Source organism: Peromyscus californicus, unplaced genomic scaffold (assembly GCF_007827085.1).
Source record: "Peromyscus californicus insignis strain IS unplaced genomic scaffold, ASM782708v3 Scaffold_3__1_contigs__length_106647218, whole genome shotgun sequence".
Lineage (NCBI taxonomy): Eukaryota > Metazoa > Chordata > Mammalia > Rodentia > Cricetidae > Peromyscus > Peromyscus californicus.
The window spans coordinates 67803199-67817659 of record NW_026294551.1 but is presented as its reverse complement, the minus strand read 5'-3'; the positions used below and the strand labels follow the sequence as shown (position 1 = coordinate 67817659).

At 47.2% G+C, this 14461-nt stretch overlaps 1 protein-coding gene across 2 annotated transcripts in view; it reads left to right on the top strand.

Moving 5' to 3' along the window:
- Positions 1 to 4483: 4483 nt before the first annotated feature.
- G3bp1 (G3BP stress granule assembly factor 1) overlaps positions 4484 to 14461 on the top strand; it is a 38531-nt gene continuing 28553 nt past the window's right edge. Inside the window, exon 1 of one of the 2 annotated variants that reach the window (XM_052757641.1) lies at positions 4484 to 4617. The gene's annotated coding sequence lies outside the window, so the exon portion shown is untranslated. Of the gene's footprint in view, positions 4618 to 4993; positions 5129 to 14461 lie in introns of those variants that run through there. The other variant, XM_052757642.1, reaches the window with a different exon arrangement.

Genomic DNA, 14461 nt, shown 5'->3' with positions numbered 1-14461 from the left:
TTCTTGCTGCCCTGGTTTACTTTACTATTTTTTTCTTTTCTTTTGATGGGGGGCAGGGAAGGGGGGGAGAGAGAATGAAGTCTTACTATGTAGCTCAAGATGGGTTCAAACTCCTAATCCCAGACCCAAAGTGAAGACACACGCCTTTAATTCCAGCACTCAGGAGGCAGAGGCAGGTGGAACTCTGCAGTCCACACCAGCCTGGTCTACACATTAAGTTCCAGTCAGCCAAGGCTACATGGTGAGATCTTGTCTAAAAACAACAACAAAAAGATCTTTATATCCCGGGCCCAGGTGATGATAACAATCTGAGTTTGCTCCCCAGGTCCCCAACAGTGGAAGGACAGAATAACTACTTATTGTCCCACTGTCCTCTGGCCTCCGAGGCAGGCCACGGCTTGTGCACACCCACAAATTGAGCATGGTGATGCATGCCTGTTATCCCGGCACTTGGAAGGTGGAGACAGGAGGACCAGAAGTTAAAGGCCGGACTGTTTGGTCATGACTCAAACAAAATAACAAATTCAACAGAAAAAAAAAAAAATCCCACAGTACCAAAGGGTACAGAATGAAAACTAAGCTTGCCTTCTCCACTGGGACAGAGTTCATCCCACTATCAGTAATCATTAACTGTTTCTTGTGACTCAAATTCAATCATCACCGGGCAAGCCCAGTGGACAGACAGGAATGGATGGTCCTGGACTACCCAGGCTGTCCAGTGTTTCCATGGGAGCCTCTGCCATGTAGTCCAGTCTTGTGCCCAGTATAATGTTCCCGTTCTTCCTCCTTCACTTGCTTTCTCTTAAACACCTCTATAATAGTACCTGTAGACTGGCCCTCTTCTGATCTGGATGTTTTGGTGACTATCCTTTGGAAGTGGAGGTTGTGTTATTGTGTCTGTTACAGTGTTATGTCTCTTTATGTAGCCAGATGTTTGGGTAGGGTTGGGTTTTTTTCTTCCTTCCTTCCTTCCTTCCTTCCTTCCTTCCTTCCTTCCTTCCTTCCCTTCCTCCCTCCCTCCCTCCCTCCCTCCCTCTCTCTCTCTCTCTTCTTTCTTTCTTTCTTTCTTTCTTTCTTTCTTTCTTTCTTTCTTTCTTTCTTTCTTTCTTTCTTTCTTTCTTTCTTTCTTTCTTTCTTTCTTTGAGGTATTTTCCCTACCAAGTCCAGGTTGGCCTTGAATTTGAGATGGTATTCCTGTCTCAGCCTCTGGGAGTGGTGGAATTCCAGGCCCCGCCTTTATCTTCTACCTCTGTTACAAACAGGGCTGCCCTAGAGATTACTGTAGTAAGCCCTTGTTGACATAGAGGACCTCAGGCCCTGTGTGCCACCCTCAGACTAGTGAATCTTGTAACTCTTGCTGAGAAGTTTCTTCTTGCAGTAAGTAGATGGCGATTAACACAGAGCCTCATAATTTGGTCAGCATACTAGAATGAAAGGCTGGAGTTCTCAGCCCTGAGTGGGATGTCTATATCACCTGTGCACCTTCAAGGTTCAGGGTTCTTTGAAGAATAGGGGGCAAAAAGAATGTGAGAGGCTGGGCTAGAGGGATAGCTCCGTTGTTAAAGGCTAGGCTCACAACCAAAAATATAAGAGTGTAAGAGACAGAGAGTAGAGGACTCAGGACTGCATCAGGGCATCTGCATCTATGGACCCATGACAGGGACAGCGTGCACAAGACCTGGAAAAGTTCAAGTCAAAGTTCCACAAGGTCCCACCCTTAACTGCAGAGCTATTGGCAGCTGGTGGCCACAGGAGAGGGAGAGTCGGTTTTCTTCAGGTAGTCCCACCTGAGAGGCTACAATTGCTCCAGTAGATGCCCCTACACCCACGCACATATAGACAGTACTAAGTGGACCTAGTAGGAAAAACAATATCAACGAAAAAAAATCAAAAACCAAATCAAACAAAAACCCCCTTGGGATTGGAGGAGAGGGAATAGGGTGGCCTTGATCAAAACACTTCACATGCATGGATACAACTCTCAAACAATAGAAAGATATGTATCTTTATTCTCCCTTTAGGAATACATCTTTACAACTTTTTTTAAAACTTATTATTTTTATTTTTTTGGTTTTTCGAGACAGGGTTTCTGTGTGTAGCTTTGTGCCTCTCCTGGAACTCACTTGGTAGCCCAGGCTGGCCTCGAACTCACAGAGATCCGCCTGGCTCTGCCTCCCGAGTGCTGGGATTAAAGGCGCCACCAGGGGCTGGAGAGATGGCTCAGAGGTTAAGAGCACTGCTTGCTCTTCCAAAGGTCCTGAGTTCAATTCTCAGCAACCACATGGTGGCTCACAACCATCTGTAATGAGATCTGGTGCCCTCTTCTGGCCTGCAGGGATATGTGCAGATGGAAAACTGTATACATAATAAAAAAAAAAAATCTTTAAAGGCGCCACCAACGCCCGGCTATTTTTTATTTTTAATGCTGGCTGTGGTGGTGTACTGTTTTAATCCCTGCAGAGGCAGAATCAGGAGGATCTTTGTGGGATCCAGGCCAGCAAGGGCTACGAAGTGAGACTTTGTTAAAAAAGTAAAACGAAGCCGGGCGGTGGTGGCGCACGCCTTTAATCCCAGCACTCGGGAGGCAGAGCCAGGCGGATCTCTGTGAGTTCGAGGCCAGCCTGGGCTACCAAGTGTGAGTTCCAGGAGAGGCGCAAAGGTACACAGAGAACCCCTGTCTCGAAAAACCAAAAAAAAAAAAAAAAAAAAAAAAAAAAAGTAAAAGGAAGGAAATAAAGAATGAAAGGAAGGCAAAGCAGCCAGGAGAGCGAGAATTGCAATTAAAAAAAAAAAATCCTTGTGAAAATCTGTCAAAGTTCTCTGATTCCTTGGCTGGACTAAGTATCCTAGGGCTTGGCGCTTGCCGTCCTAGAAGTCGGTTCCCACTGGAGGCTCAGCGCGGGCCACCTGTAGACAGGCACCTTGAAGCCTCCCGCTGCGTCACGGCAGAAGATGCCGGGCTGCCGGGCCCCAGGGGTCACTAGCGACTTTTCACTTGGCTTCTGGCCTCCAGAGTTCCAGGTTCCGCATGGTTCTCTTTTCCTTCTAGCCTGGGCTGGGCTGGCTCTGAGTCTTTCCTTTGCACTAGAGGACTGTCCACGTGTTCCCTTTTCGGAAATTCGCTGTAACACTTTAACGCCTGTATTCTCGGTATTAAGGAGGTTAGGGCAGGAGGATCGCCGAGTTCGAGGTCTACATGGCAAATCCAGGTCAGCATTGGCTACAAGGGGAGATCCTGTCTCAAAAAGCCTTTAAAAAAAAATCAAAACAAATGAATGCAAGATTTGCTTGTATGTAGCCCAGGGTGACCTAAAATTCTCCCCTTGCCTCCACCTCCAGGGATCCCAGGGAACACAGATCAGGGTCCTGTCTGTACCTAGAATTCGGACCGCAGCTCTACTAAAGAGCTCATAGTGGCAAAACAGAGGGCTCACAGAACCCCGATTTGCGGACAGTAGGAAGTGCTACTTGGTCCCTGGAGCGTTTGTAGGGGAACTTAAGGCGTGTCTGCCTAAGAGTTGGATAAGTTCCCATTTCAATTAGAAAAGCATGTGACAATGGCTGGCGGTGACGCACCCCCATGGCGCACGCAGGCCTGAGGGTGATCCGAGTGGGGGGATCTTGTCCCTCCAATCAAAAAGAAGGAAAAACCTGAAAACGTCCACGGGCCACTCGTGCACCACCTGCTGGAAAGCCATGGGGGACACGCGCGTTCCCAGCGAGGCTGCTGCACCGGATGCTTTGGAGTATCCTGCCCGAGCCAATTTCGCTGTCCTCTGTGGCCACTGCCTTCGTGCTGACTAATGCTAAGGGTCATCAGTGAGGGCTCTTCCGAAACGCATGTAGAAAAAAAAAAGTTTTGATGTGAAGAGGAAAAACAAAACAAAAACCAAGAAACTTTGTCACTTAGATCCCGGGTACCAAAGTCGCCAGGGAAGGCAGGAGAGGGGGTCCTCGGGGACAGAACTCGATCTGAGAGGAAGAGAAAGGAAAGCGAACGGAAGGCGCAGCTAGCACATCCTCTTAACCGCCCCGGAGGGCACGGCAGCCCTGGGGCCGTCTTTGGAGAGGTCCAGCCCTCCCTGTCAATTAGCTTCAGCTGGCGTTGCGATTGGCTGGTGGCTTCCTTGCTCCCCCGCGCCCACCTCCTAGTTGCATGGGGTTTACTTCCCCAAAGTACACGGGCCCCACCTTGTGGATCAACCGCTCCTGCCTGAACCGCGGGTTTCCGCCCAGAGGAAGCTATGTAAGCCAATGAGAGCGGGTGTGTACAAGTATTGGCCTGTCTGGGTGTCGCTCACAGGGCATCCCGCCCCCGTTTTCACAGCTCACTCAAGTATTGGTGAGGCTTCGTGTCCATCTGGGCTCTGGATCCCGTAGTCATAGGCAGATGCGGCAGCCACTCAGGAGCCCGGCCCCTGGACGAAGGCACCGTCCAATCGCAACCAAGGGGCGCGGCGGCGGGGCGGCCATTGGTCCCCGCGAGCGGCCGGGAGCAGCAGGTTGGGCTGAGCGCGGCTATATAGCTGGCGGCGGGCACGCGTGCCGCGGCATCGCGCGAGGGACGCCGCCACCTACTCCCGCGCTGCAGCCCGGTCCTCCCGCTCAGCCGCGCAGGTACGTGGGCCGCGGGTGGGGCGGGGCCGATGCGGGCCGGGCGGGAGCCGAGCTGGGGCCGCGAGCGGGGCGCCCGGGGAGGCCGCGCGGCGCGTCCCCACCCCCACCAACGGCCGGCGCGGCCTCCTGATTGCGCCCTGGGCCCCGCGCGTGGTGTGCTGCGCCAACGGCCTTATGGGGCCCCCGGTGGGCGTCACGCGGCTGGGTGGCCCGCGTGCTCCACGCACATCTTCCGGCGCGCTCCTGCTCTGCGGGTTGATGTAGCTGGGCCTGGATCCCAAGGAAGCCTTCGGGATCTGGGGATGGGGGTGGGGGGGGATCCCCACGCTGAGAGCGCGATCGCGCCTCCCAAGTCTGCAGAGCGGAGGCGCGGGACCCCGGGATCAAGGGTTCAGTGGTGCAGGGACAGTCAGCCGCAAGACTTTATCTCTCCAAATCCCACTGTGTGCTACTGCACTATGCTGAGGGCTTCCTCCTTTCCCGCCCTTCCCGGTCACCTGGGCGCGATCAGGTAGGTACAGTGACCTGGAAACGGAGGTGGGTGACTTGGACCAAGGCCCTCCGCCGGGAAGGGACTGTAGATTGCGTGGCTGCGGTACACCCTTGACCACTGAGCTCTTGAACCTGGGTGTAAACCTCAGCTTGAAAAGACCTGCGGTGGCATCTGTGCGAGCCGGTGTCGGACTCAGAACGAGGTTGCAAGAGAGGTTTTGAATGACAAAGGAGGACTTGGCTTTCTTCGATACTAGATGGATTTCTATTTGGAGAGTTGATAGATGCGCCTTTAGGTTAGCTTCTGGGAAAAATAGAGAAGAAAATACAGCCAGTGTAATGTAACGAACGAGTGTGCCCCTCAGCATGTCCGAAACGCACCTCGAGGTAATGGGAAATTCCCGCCAGCAGGAAGTCAGGCTCTGTCTGACACTAGATCTTGACTTTTCCAGATCCCTTTTAACTTTTAATGTTTTCGTTTTGAATCAGAGCAAACTTAGATTAAAAACCTTTGAGAAGATTATAGTTCAAGGAAACGAAAAATTTAAATTCTCACTGGAGTTGAGGTTAAAGTTTGAAATTGGATAGGACCCTGGATCTAGCTCAGAGGTGGAGCCCTTGGCATGGAATACAGGAAGCCCCAGGTCTACCAGAGCCACAAATAAGTCACAGCTGAAATTGTTGGGGAAAGGATGGTGTCCAGTGTCCAGTGATTGTGAATTGGGACCCAATCACTGATTGGATTTGTTGGCAAGCATAGCATTAGGTCTCCTGCCAAAACCATCTATGATCAACTCTTTTTCTTCTCACTGTGGAGCTCTGACCGGGGTGAACTCAGATCCTCCCGAGTGTAGGAGTTAAGGTGTATCCCACCAAGACCAGCTCAGCTATTTATTTTAGCCCTTATTTGGCTGGACTCCTAGAGTTTGCAAAGATGTTTTCAAAGATTTGTGATCAACCTATCTTTTTGTGTGCTGATTATATTTTTGAATGTTTAGGTCACCTTTACTCAGGACTTATAAAACATGTTATTTTGTAGATCCAAGTCATGGCAGATGTTTCCAACCGAAAAAAGACTACAACAAAAGTTGTAGTCTAGCTCTCAAGGCACACACCCTTGCCAAAAGTTAAAAACCATAGAAGTTCAATGTTGTGTTTCTATTTTCCAAATGAATACAAAGTGGCAATAAAGAACCAAACATGGTGAGGGTGAGTGCTGAATTTACTGGATTGCTTCTGAATATAACATTGTTTCCTTGGAACTTGCTCCAGTTAATCTGCAGGCAGGTAGGTGAATGTTAGTAATTCATTATATTAAAAAAAATAAGGTAGTGACCTGCCTTTAGCCTGGGAAGTTTGAGTCCAACTAGTTTTATTAACTGCTTGAGGTCAGATATATTAAGGTGAAATTATCTAAATGAGGGGAACTTTTGTTAATTTCATCCTCACGTGTTGGAAAGAGCTGTGCGCTTGGCCTCAGACAGATGGTTAGTAGAGCAGGAACGGGAACATACAAACTGACTCTCTAGCTTACTGTCAGAAAGAAGGGAGTTGAAGCAGTGATAGAAACCTTGGGCTGCTCCCTTCCAAGGTGCCCAGAGGCTACTGTTGTTGGAGTTACGTCGTCTTGTTTTGGGACAAGGTTTCTTGATGTGTAGGCCTGACCTCAGATCTGCCTGCCTCTGCTGGGACTGAAGGTATGTGTCACCAATGCCTGGCTGCATATGATATTTTCAATGAATGAGTTCAATGCTAACGTGTTTAATAGAAAGCTGAGAATTTGTGACCCAAACCAAGTTTTTTCTCGACTTTTTTTTTGTCAATGTAATAAAACTGCCTAGTTTTTTTTTTTTTAAAGTTTCAGTACTCACATAGAAGATATACTTCAATTATATCACATTGTTGACTTACAGAGGGGGTAATTGTCAAATAGGTAGCTCTAGCTGGGTCTAGTGATGCACACCTTTTAATTCCAGCACTCGGAGGCAGAGGCAGGGAGTTCTCTGAGTTCCAGGCAAGCCTGGTCTACATAGTGAACTACAGGCCAGCCAGAGCTACACAGTGAGACCCTGTGTCTCCCCCCCCCCATTAAAAAACGATCTGCCATGTCCCCCTTCCCCTGTAGCTGTCTCGGCTAGTGGGGGGACCTCTGCCCAAGCCCAGGAATTGAATAGATTTGGCAGCTGTCACCCCACTTGTAGTTAGTGACCGGTGTCCATTGGCTAGAAATATTGCTATTCTTAGTTTTTGTTTTTTGTTTTTTGGTTTTTTGAGACAGGGTTTCTCTATGTAGCTTTGCGCCTTTCCTGGAACTCACTTGGTAGCCCAGGCTGGCCTCGAACTCACAGAGATCCGCCTGGCTCTGCCTCCCGAGTGCTGGGATTAAAGGCGTGCGCCACCACTGCCCGGCTAGTTTTTGTTTTTTAAATGTGTGACTTTTTCTGGGAACATGAGTTGCTATAGCTAGGTGATAGGGTTAAGAGCTAGGAATACTTGTAATGCATGGTTTGCATTATATATAAAGCAGAAAGCTGCAGCCTAGGGAGGGAGGTCTTGGCTTTGTAGTGATGTTCTTTAGCATGTGCTGCATTTTAGGTTTAAAAAAAAAGATTAAAAGGCCAGTGAGGGGCCATGTGTCTTGAATTGGGGTACATCATTGTAGGCATCCGTTTCTGGTGGCTGGTCACTAAGTGGCTGCTTTGGTGTGGTGGACTGAAATTGGGACTTAATATGGACTCTCACTCAACCACAATCCCAGGTACTTCAGGTGTTTGAAAAATGGTCTCAGGGCCAGGCTTGGCTACATAGTCAGGCTAGCCTGGATTACATGAGACACTCGCCCCACTCCCATCTTCAAAAAATCCTGGCATTGTGGGATCCAAGGAGTAGGAACTGTTGTTTGGGATTGAGTGTAATGTACCTTTTGATCTAGTTAGATGTTCTATTTTGTGATACTTGGAATCAAACCAGAGCTAGGACCTGTGCATGTTGAGCTAGTGCTCTGCCCTTGAGCTGCATCCCTTTACTTTGGGGTGTTGCTGTCTAGCACAGGCTGCCTGGGCTCTTTAAGGTGTGGGCTGCCACACATGGGTTATAGTTCTCTGCTAACTTTAGAATGGGCAAGGGCTACTGCGGGAGAGTAAAGCACATTGTCCAGCTTGCTGGTACTTGTAGTTTTTCTTCCTGGAAAACTTAGTATTTGAGATAGTTTTAGATTTAGAGAGGAATTGCAGCACAGATCTGTGTACCTCGTCCTATGCAGTCAAATGTGTATTTCTCAAAACCAGTGAAGCTGGTGAAACCCTGTTGACATAGGCTTTATTTTGGTTCCTCGGGTCCTTCTGCAAATGTCCTTTCTCTTGTTTCAGGATCCACCTGAGGTGCCTCATCCCTTAGTCTTGTCTCCTTTATCTCTTCTCATGTGAGTTTCTGTTCTTTGTCCTTCACAACCTTGACACTTAGGATCTCATTTGGGTCTGTCTTATGACTGAATTGAGTTTATGGCTTTGGGTGAGGACCACAGAGGTCTGTACCACAATCTCCATGGCATCCATAGCACTGTAGCTCGTGGTACCTTGACGGTGTGGGGAGGGTGAGGTAGCATGTGTCAGGTTATTGTGTTTTCCTTCCTTTCCACTCTTTATTAAGTCCAGACTCTTAACTCTAGGGAGAGAATCTGAGTTTGTAGGCATATATACATATACATATATATATATACATACATACATATATATATATACATATATATATATGTATATATATATGTATATATATATACACACTAAGGCTGCTAAGATTTATGGCTTTTTGTGAGAAACTCTCACTCTGTATACCAGGCTGTTCTTCAGCTGCCTGCCTCTGCCTCTCAAAGACTTATGCCACCATACCAGCTGGGGTTTTGTTTTGAGATAGGGCCGCCTATAACCTAGTCTGGCCTCTAGTGCTCTCTCCCCCTGCCTCTGTCTCCCAGGTTCTAGGATTAAAGTGTATAGACTTCTGGTTTCGAAGAATGTTTTGAAGCCTTTTTTTTTTTTTTTTTTAATTTGTCTTGCTTTTCTTAAAGTTTTCCTCCTTGCCTGGCGGTGGTGGTGCACACCTTTAATCCCAGCACTCGGGAGGCAGAGGCAGGCGGATCTTTGTGAGTTCGAGACCAGCCTGGTCTACAGAGAGATCCAGGAAAGTCGCAAAGCTACACAGAGAAACCCTGTCTCGAAAAAAAGCAAAAACAAAACAAAACAAAGCTTTCTTCCTTAATTATTTTACCTGCTAGCTTATTTTTGTTTTGAGGTAGGATTTCTGTCTCCCAGGCTAGTCTTGAATTTGATCTGTTTCAACCTTCTGAAATGCTAAATCGCAGCACCCCCAGCTCCTCTTGTTAATTTTTATTCTTTGAGTTGTGCCCAGTACTATCTGAACTTTTTTTTTAAAACAGTTCCCCTGTGTAACCTCTCATGGATGTCCTGGAATTCACTTTGTAGGCCATACTGGCCTCTAAGATAGGGTTTTTTTCTGTAACTAAGGCTAGCCTTGAACTCACAGAGATCTGCCTGCCTCTGCCTCCCAAACTGGGATTAAAGATGTGAGACACCACTGCCTGGCTATCCTATCCAATTTTTAATTATTTGTATGTTAATGTTTTGTTGGTATAATCACCCCCCCCCCCCCATACTTCTCTTTCTGTGGTGTGGGCAATAAGCCCAGGGTCTTGGGTATGCTAGGCCAGCACTGTGACTTCGCTGTGTTCCCAGTCCTCTTTTCATTGGAGTTGCTTATTTTCCCTGCATGGTCTTGAACTCTGGAGCCTAGGCAGACTTTGAACTCGTGGTCTTCTAAGTAGCTGGGCTTAAACGCATATATACCCTGAAACCTGGCTGCTTCTCTGTTACTCAATTTAAAAGTATTTTCTTCCTTGCATTAATTAACTGGCTATTTTACCTGTTCAGCTTAAAATTAGCCTTTCACCAGGGATTGTGGCAGGTAGGGAGTCTAAAGAATTTAGGAGACAGATCACTTGCTTTTTTTTTTTTTTTTTTTTTTTTTTTGTATTTCGAGACAAGGTCTTTCTTTTTTAAATCGTTTTCAGAAAGATTTATTTATATACTATGTATATAGTGTTTGCACACCAGGAGCGGGCACCAGATTTCATTATAGATAGTTGTGAGCCACCGTGTGGTTGCTGGGAATTAAACTCAGAACCTCTGGAAGAACAACCAGTGCTCATAATCTCTGAGCCATCTCTCCAGCCTGAGACAAGGTTTTTCTGAATAGCTGTCCTGGAACTCATTCTGTAGATCCGCCTGCCTCTGCCTCCCAAGTGCTAAGATTAAATACCTGCCGCACGCCTTTAATCCCAGCACTCGGGAGGCAGAGCCAGGCGGATCTCTGTGAGTTCGAGGCCAGCCCGGGCTACCAAGTGAGTTCCAGGAAAAGGCGCAAAGCTACACAGAGAAACCCTGTCTCGAAAAACCAAAAAAAAAAAAAAAAAAAAAAAAAAAAAAAAAAAACCTGCCCTACCACCTCCCAGCAGCTTGCTTGCTTCTTAAATAAGGAGATTGACGTCTGTAACAAAGTTACTCTGGTCCTGGGAAGACATTGTTTCAGTTCTCAGAGCCTGGTTTCAAACATTGAAATACAATGTATATAATCTTCAAACACAATTGATAACATTTTTATTTTTTCCTTACTATTTTTGATACATTTGTAAAATAGTTAAAATGACACTTTGACACTATTCAGAGGGTAGTTAATACTTTGCATTGCTTGTTAAAGAATTCCTTCTGAGCCGGGCGGTGGTGGCGCACGCCTTTAATCCCAGCACTCGGGAGGCAGAGCCAGGCGGATCTCTGCGAGTTGGAGGCCAGCCTGGGCTACCAAGTGAGTTCCAGGAAAAGGCGCAAAGCTACACAGAGAAACCCTGTCTCGAAAAACCAAAAAAAAAAAAAAGAATTCCTTCTGGCCAGTGGTGTCCCATGTCTTTAATCCATTACTTGGGAGGCAGAGGTTCTCTGTTAAGTTCAAGGCCAGCCAGGTCTACAGAGGGAGTTCCAGGACAGGCACAGGTACACAGAAAAACCTTGTCTGAAAAGAACCCCACCCCCCAAATGAGTAGATTCTAGTAAGTTGTCTTCTGACCCCCATGTATGTGGGTGCTTGTGTGTGTATATATGTATACATACTAAATAAGTGTAAAAAATGATAAAGCTGCCATGATGGTGTACATCTTTAATCCTAACAGTTAGGAGATAGGCGGGTAGATCTCTGTGAGTTCCAGACCAGGTTCGCACGCACGCACGCACGCACGCACGCACGCACGCACGCACGCACGCACGCACACAAAGATAAAAGACTTTTTTTCCATGTCTGTTTTTGTCTTATGCTCATGGGTGAGTTCTTTGAATATAAGCCCAAGAAAGAATTGTAGGTTATTCTTTTGAGGCCCCATCTTAGCAGGCCAGCACCTACTCCTGACTGAGGTGGCATGCTTGGGGATCTTGCCTGAGAAGTGATAAATCTTCAGTGTTTTGTTTGTGCATCTGGTACTTCCTAGGAATTGCCAGTTCTGCTTTAATTATGTGCCGCCGTGCTCTTCTGGAATTGTTCAGGCCTGCCTTTTTAGGCAAGTGCTCTATCTCCAAGCTGGGTTGTTGTTCTTTCATGATTTTCTGTCTTTGGTGCTGGGGACTGAACCCAGGGCTTTGCTCATGCCAAGCATGCTCCTCGCCACCGTTCATTCTGAATAGTAATTTATTATATCATGTTGCTTAAAAAAGCCCCTTAAAACTGTCACTTAAAGTGAGCTGTTGACATGCTATTTTTGATTTTGTTGGAAAGAGTAAGCAGAGCTGTTGAAACTTTGAATGGGGGGTGTCTGGCCTTCGTCATTCCTACTCCCCATGTGTCAGCAAGTAGAGTGGACACTGGTGGTTGTCTGGACTTAGGGGAGGAGCCTTAAGTGGCACTGTCCATTTCAACAAAGAGATCATGGGATCAGGTAACCTGAGGTCAAGTGAGACATTTTAAAAGTTTATGTGAAACTTGTAAGCCCATCAGTCCAGCCAGTAGGAAATAGGTGCTAAACAAGAAATCACTGATTTGTGTGTGGTGTGTTACTGCCTTTTCTTATGTGGTTCTGAGACTGACTCCAGGTCTGTGCCAGGTAAACACTTTACCTCCGACTCCCACCCCTGCAGCCCTGTGTGTTTTGTGATTGAGTTTCTTTTGTTTAAATAGATTTTTTTCATACACTATATCCTTTTTTTTTTTGGACAGCCAAATCTTTATTTTGAGGAATGGGTCTCTGGGGGGATGGGCTTGGGGCCCTCACTGCACAGCTTGTTCATTGGCACTGCCTCCAGAATCCTATGGCTTCATCACATCCGGAAGCTCTGGAGGGCTGGAGAAGGGCTCAATGTGCAGGGCTTCAAAGGCATCATCTGCTCGGAAGGCCAGGCCCACTGTGGCTGGGGCCTGTATCCATGCTGTCTGGCTAGTGAAGCCACACTTGCGCCCAGAGTTTTTCCGTCATCAAGGAGCTGGTCATCCTTGTACAGCTGCTGCTCGTCCGGGGCCGCTTGAGGATGCTTTCGACTATGCGCTTTAATTGAACATGGTACTCGACTCCTTGGCCAGATCATGAGAAACACATCCATCCCGGCGGCTGCTTGACGTGCCAGCACCTCATACAGTATATTCTGATTATGGTTCCCCTTCCCCAGTGCCTCCCTGATCCTCTCCACTTTCCACCCACCCAAATCTACACCTTTTCTTTCTCTTTCATTAGAATACAAACAAGCATCAATAATAATAATAATAAATAAGATAAAATAAAAACAAACCAGAATAGGACAAATCAAACTGGAAAAAAAAGAAACCCCCCCCCAAAAAAAAAGCACAAGAAACACAGATGCTGAGATACACATTCACACAGAGAAAACCCATAGGAACAAAATTGGAAACCATAATATATAAGCAGAAGATCTGTAAGGCTAAAAAAAAAAGCCTAGATAAACAGATAAAGCATTGTGAGACCAAAAATGTCCAGAAATACCATTGAGTTCGTTTTGTGTTGGCCATCTACTGCTGGGCATAGGGCCTGCCCTTATAAGTGTGATTATATGAGACTTACTAAAGAAAATTAATTTTTCCTTTGTGAGGAGTTATCAGTTAGAGATAGCTTCTGAGTTAGGGGGTGGAGCTTTGTGTCATCTTCCTTCTCAAGACAGACCCCCATCTGGCCCTGTGCATGCTGCCACAGTCTGGGGGTCATATATGGGTCAGCTTTGTTGTGTCTGGAAGGCCTTGTTCCTTGGTATCTCCTGTCTCCACCCGCTCTTAGAATCTGTCTTCTCTTCTGCAGGGTTCCCTGAGCCCTGAGGAGAGGGATTTGATGGAGACATGCCATTTAGGACTGAATGTTCCAAGGTCTCTTACTCTCTGCACATCGTCTGGCTGTGGGTCTCTGTATTTGTTCCCATCTGCTGCAGAAGGAAGCTTCTCATGATAGCTGATTGAGCAAGGCACTGACTGATCTACGAGTACAGCAGAATGTCATGAGGAGTCCTCTTATTGCTGTGTTAACTGCAGTGTTTGGTTTTCCTCTAGATCCATGTCTTACCCAGTCTCAGGTTCTTGGCCTCCAGCTGTGTCAAGCATCTCACTGTTCATCTTTTGGAGTGGGCCTTAATTCCAGTGACTGAGTTTATTGAAGGATTAGGTGCTCTTCAGATTGCTTAATAAAAATGAAGTTGAGGGCTGGGGAAATGGCTTAGTGGTTCAGGATGTTTCATTCATACATGCACGTGCATTGGCATACACAGTAATAAAAAACTGATTATAAACCATCATTGGGGGGTTGGGGATTTAGCTCAGTGGTAGAGCGCTTGCCTAGCAAGCTCAAGGCCCTGGGTTCGGTCCTCAGCTCTGGGGAAAAAAATCATTGGAATGTTAAACTTTGTTAATTGAAAATGGCCTAACCTTTCATCTTTCCTAAGCTAATTTTCTTTCATTTCTGGTTTCCCTAAATCATAATGATTTAAAGGTACGGTTCATTTCCTTCCCCAGAAGTTACCCTCCTGGGAGAAAGTGGTAGGGGTGGCCTCAAGGCGGCCTGTTGCTTGCACTCTCTGGACAGGGCGTCTGTGCTTTTTTAGACTAGGCCTCCCTGGGTGTGGGTAGACTTGCTGGTTCCAGTTGAATCATCCAGCTGGCCTGCTTCCTGGTGCTGATCTTGGTAGCTTTATCGCTCGCCTGTTAGTTACGTTGGGGATTGGGGGGGGGGGGGGGGGGGGGGGGGGGGCGGGGGAGGTGTGTATGTGTCGTATTTGTAGCTATTTCTAAAAGCTCTTTGGAGAGG